Genomic DNA, 5332 nt, shown 5'->3' on the forward strand with positions numbered 1-5332 from the left:
ATATGAAACACGTACCATTCATAAACTAAGTTTATCATCTTCTCTTATTTTGCCTCTTCATGATCACATAGTTTGCTTCATCAACAATTGCATTGACCCATTTTGGTCTCCCTGTTGATAACATCAGATATCCCAACACGAATCCAAGTAAGGTTCCGCATCCATATCCCATCATCACCACTTTCCATGTAAATCCACTCTCCTCCTCATCTCCATCTCTATCACCTTCAAGTTGTGTTCATGTGGATGCTCACTGCATTTATTGGGCAATTGTTGCCCACAAAGTTTTAGGTTCCCTCCAAATGAATTCCCTTCAAATGTGTTGAACTGCAGGTTCGACCTCATCTGGTTCGGTGTTGGAGCCGTCATGGGTGCTGGTGTTTTTGTCCTAACTGGAGAAGCGGTTCATATTTAGCCGGTCCAAGCGTTTTTATATCCTATCTGATATCCGGTTGTGCTGCTCTGCTTTCTATCATATGCTACACTGAATTTGCAGTTGAACTTCCAGTAGCCGGAGCTCATTTGCATACCTAAAAGTTGAACTTGGTGACTTTGTCGTTTTTATTAGCTGGAGCTGATGATAATGAAGTTGAAAGAGGAAATGAAGGAAAAAGAGTGGCTGCAACTTCTGAACCTGTAGAACTCAGTACAATAACAAGTAGTCGAACCGGATTTTTGTTCGATTTGGTAAACTTATGAAAAATGTAATCTAAACTTTATAGAAATATATTTGTTTTCTGCATAAGCAATTACGATGAACCACTTTTGTTTGAAAATACAAAAACATGCACATGAAAATCTGCTAATTTCATGTTAAATCAGCAACTAGTCACCCCTGCAGCAAATCTAACGCAAAAAATACACATGGAACTCTGCTAATTTCATGTTAAATGTCTGAATAACAGCAATGAAAAGTTAAACCAATTACTATTATAAAAGAGATTTTTGACTATCAAACGTAATTTTGAGACATTGTAATGCAAAACTAAAACAAATACTCAAAATGTAGACATTGTAATACAAAATTTAAACAAATACTCAAATATAGACATTGTAATACAAAATTAAAACAAATACTTAAAATATAGCATAATTTGATCAGAAAGTTCCCTACAACTGCCTGATTCAAAAGGGTCCAAATGCACCCTAAACTTCTTTACCTGCATCATATTTAAAAAAAAATGAAAGAAAACAAAGTTACGAGTTCTGAACAGTTTTGGAGAATAGAAAAACATATGAAATACGTACCATTCATGAACTAATTTTATCATCTTCTCTTATTTTGCCTCTTCATGATCACATAGTTTGCTTCATCAACAATTGCATTGACCCATTTCGGTCTTCTGGTTGATAGCATTAGATATCCCAACACGAACCCAAGTAAGATTCCACATATGTATCCCATCATCACCACTTTCCATACAAATCCACTCTCATCTTCATCTCCATCACCTTCAAGTTGTGGTTCGTGCATACGCTCACTGCAATTTTTGGGCAATGGAAACCCACAGAGTTTTGGATTCCCTCCAAACGAATTCCCTTCAAATGTGTTGAACTGTTTTCCTTGCGGAATGTGGCCCATGAGATGGTTTTGGGACAGATTTAAGAACTCAAGAGAGGTCACATCAGCAAGGCTTTGTGGGATCTCTCCTGTGAGTTGATTCCATGACAAGTCTAACGATTCAATTTTTGAAATATTTCCAAGAGCCTGTGGGATTCGGCCCGTTAGGCTGTTATGGGACAGGTTGAGCGCTTTCAAAGAGTTTAGATTTCCAATGATGTTTGGAATCTCCCCTTCAAATTTATTGTTTGATAGATCGACAATAGTGTACTCAACGAAAAGTCGCGTGAAAATTTGATCCACTCCTTTAATCGTAATAGTGATAGCGTAATACATGTTACCCGTTTGCATATATTTTGGTTCTGTGTTACTTGTTACCACATTCTTCATCGCCTTGAAATTTTGAAAATATTTTGTAGGGAGTTTGCCTACAAACCCATTATGAGATAAGTCAAGAACTCGCAGACTTGGAAATGGGAAATTAACAAAGGAAGAGGGTACAATGCCACCATGAAAATTGTTTGATCTGAGGACGAGAACCTGTAAATTGGGAAGATCTCCTAACCAACCCGGGAATGTGTCATTTAAGTGGTTGTTTCCCAAATCAATTACACTCAATTGCTTACATTTGTTTAAAGAAGTTGGCACCTTTCCTTCTAACTCATTTCCATTCAAAAGAAACCCTTGTAATTGGCCCCAATCCTTGTATACATTTGGAATGGTGCCCGTTGTCGAGTTTTTTGAAAGATTCAAAAGTACCAACTGATTCCCTCCTATCTCCCCTACCCAATCAGGAATGTGCCCATGTATATCATTTCTTGACAGATCTAAGTAGCTAAGAGTTGTCATGGATCGAATGGATGCCGGAAACACCTTTAGATTGCAAGAGGCCAAACTTAAGGACCCAAAATTAGGATTGGCATAATGATTAGCATTATTAGTGGTAACAGATATACCACTAAATGACAGAATGAGTGTATGAAGGTTTGTGAGGCTTGATAACAATGTATCCAACTCCCATTCACCTGTAAAATTATTATATGAAAGGTATAGGAAAGTGAGGTTGGTAAGCCGTTGAAATGTTTGCTGGATGGGGCCATTATCAAGCACATCAATCTGCCCGCTTAATCGATTGTTAGAAAGGGATAATACTCTTAAAGAAGAAAGGGTAAACAATGAAGAAGGTAATGTTCCAGAAAGCTTGTTATATGATAAATATAGATATATTTGTCTCTAACAGATTCAAAACCGTGAGAGGGATGATAGTGCTTGTGTTAACATTGGGAAGTGGACCAGAGAGATTTTTGTTATCTGACAAGTAAAGTCCTTCGAGATATTCCAGACTTAAGATGTTATCACGTAACCTTCCTTGTAAGCCGGTGGCGCTAAGCCAAAGTGATCTTAGAGAAGAAGAGATATTAAGATAGGTGGGTAAAACAAAACCTATATTAACTTCACCAAGCCAAAGGTCTCTCAAAAAAGTGGAATTTTCAAGGAGAATACTGAAAATATGAGGTTGCATATGCAAATTATCAATCTCATTCCCATTGTAGGAGAGATAAAGTGAAACCAATTTAGGAATAAGTGTGAGGTGTGAAGGGATATGCCCTGTGAAACTGTTTCTCCACAAGTAAAGTTCTTCCAAAGACTGAAGACTGAATATGTTGAAAGGTAGGTTTCCTTGCAATCCAGTGGAGCCCAGATTTAGCAATTTTAAAGAAGAAGAGATATTCAGATTATTAGGTAAAACTGAAGAGATTGTAACATCTTCAAGCGAAAGTTCTTTCATAGCAGTAGAATTTTGAAGCAGATTGATGAAAACATGAGGTTTTAAAATAAGATCAACCCTTTTAAAAATCCCATTGTTAGAGAGATCAAGGGACACCAATTTATGAAGGTGTGAAATGTCTGCGGGAACTTGACCCGTAAACCCACAATAAGACATGTTGAGATGTGTGAGACTATTAGAAAGCTTGCTTATGTGAGGTGGAACCTGAGAATCAGTAAAATTATTGAAAGCAAGGTTGAGTCTATGGAGACGAGGAAGGTGAAAAAGAGTCGTGTTAGGGTGGATAGTACCTTGCACCATGCCACAACTCAGGTCAAGACCGATAACATCACCGGTGGAGCGGTCACAAGTTACCCCATTCCAATCACAACAATCTGTACTAGGTGTCCAGTTAATCATTTTTGGTTTACAATCAGAACCAAGCCAGCCTTCACCTATGTAGTTAAACCAAGACATGTTATCATTGATTGAGGAAAGGTTTTGTTTGAACAGAATCAAAGCATGGGCTTGTTTAACTGAACATCTATGAGTGGTGTTCATAGAAGATGAAGAGGATGAACTGGGAGAGATAAAAATAATAAACGAAACGAAAAAGAAGAGCAGCATTGAATTACTCATTTTTGTTGTTGGTGTGTTTCTAGTAGCTATACATATTCATACTTTGGTACAATCTATATAAACACATTATGGCTATTTGTTCAATAACGTGTCTTTTGGTTTACAAGACTTTGATTTGGTCATGTCTTTTAGGGTTTTGGAAGTATACTTACAAATATCTTGTAATGAAATTAAGCAAATTGGTTTCAGGATGACAAATATCATAGACACATTATTGCTTCATAAATCAAACATAAGGCAAACGCGTTACAATTGTCTCAAATAGTGAACATAGACCACAACTTACATTATCATATTCCATATGGAGATATAAAATGCGGAGATAAAAAAGATATAATAAACAAAAAGTGAAATTTCATCTAACGTCTCAAAACACATACTCCGTCCAATGAACTGAAAATATATAGATTGGTGCCAATAAAGTTGGCTAATTTATTGATTTCTTCAAACTAGCATGGTTGTTAGTAACAAGGGATTCATCCCCAAAGAATACAAACGTAAATGATTTCTGTCTCCGATATAAATGCTAATGATTATTCAAAACTAACTAAAAGCTGTACGGAATTGCAGCATCCACAAGGCAACCTGCATTATGAAAAACCGGGCCTCTAATGAAATCTGTTCAAAGCAGACAAATAGGTAGGTAAAGAGCGAACTCACATGTGACAACTTTTCCTCAATCAATGCCTCTGAAGAAACTCTTCCAATGATTATGAAAGACTCCACAGATGGTCTTTGTATCTGTCGATAAACAATATACAAACCTCACTTCCACACACTTTCAAATTATAATTATTATTATACATGTTCAAAAGACATTTATAAATTTGGTAAAAAAGAAGATACCAAAGCGTTATTTACAGAACGCAAGCAATCATTGGTCTTTAACATCAGCAGGATAACTCGAGGTAGTTTATGCAAAAGCACTGTGATTTGCGGGAAATACTGAGAAGCATACATCTGCGAAACAAGACATCAACAGTCAAAATGCAAAGGCCCAAATGATTCAATTGTTAGTTATGAAGGGTGAGTCAGTTCACCTGAAGTTCTGAGTGATCATTGCCTTGTATGGCAAGATGGTCAACTGCAGGGTCAATGACCCGATTCCAAGGCCTCATTTTATTTTGACGTGAAAAATTTATGTGAAGTAAATTTGGTTCGGTTAAAAAAAAACGAACTGTCGATATATATTTTGTGCAAAGGTTGTCAGTTTGAACCCTAAGGTTACCCGGGTTTTCGTCTCACCGTGTGTTTCGTCAGAGAGTTCTGCTATTGTGGTGGCACAACGGCTGTCAAGTGACAGTCAGTGGTATGGATTTTCGTGGGAGTGCCCAAGCCAAACTTTGAAGCTAGCATGTGCCCGG

The 5332-nt window shown here is 37.1% G+C and overlaps 1 long non-coding RNA gene and 1 pseudogene across 2 annotated transcripts; both read right to left on the reverse strand.

Annotated features, from left to right (window-relative positions):
* Positions 1 to 8: 8 nt before the first annotated feature.
* Positions 9 to 3973, reverse strand: LOC143570052 (receptor-like protein Cf-9; annotated as a pseudogene). Its single transcript, XR_013141848.1, has 2 exons — positions 1453 to 3973; positions 9 to 225 (listed from the first exon to the last, which is right to left on the reverse strand). The product of XR_013141848.1 is annotated as a receptor-like protein Cf-9 (transcript).
* Positions 3974 to 4484: 511 nt separating this feature from the next.
* LOC143570072 (uncharacterized) lies at positions 4485 to 5087 on the reverse strand. The gene is made up of 3 exons (XR_013141856.1): positions 5009 to 5087; positions 4815 to 4928; positions 4485 to 4709 (listed from the first exon to the last, which is right to left on the reverse strand). It is a non-coding gene; the product is annotated as an uncharacterized LOC143570072 (long non-coding RNA).
* Between the last annotated feature and the right edge of the window lie 245 nt (positions 5088 to 5332).

The sequence above is a fragment of the Bidens hawaiensis genome, unplaced genomic scaffold (genome assembly GCF_021521415.1).
Source record: "Bidens hawaiensis isolate Kalapana, Puna unplaced genomic scaffold, B.hawaiensis_p1.1 tig00024820_1, whole genome shotgun sequence".
Taxonomy (NCBI): domain Eukaryota; kingdom Viridiplantae; phylum Streptophyta; class Magnoliopsida; order Asterales; family Asteraceae; genus Bidens; species Bidens hawaiensis.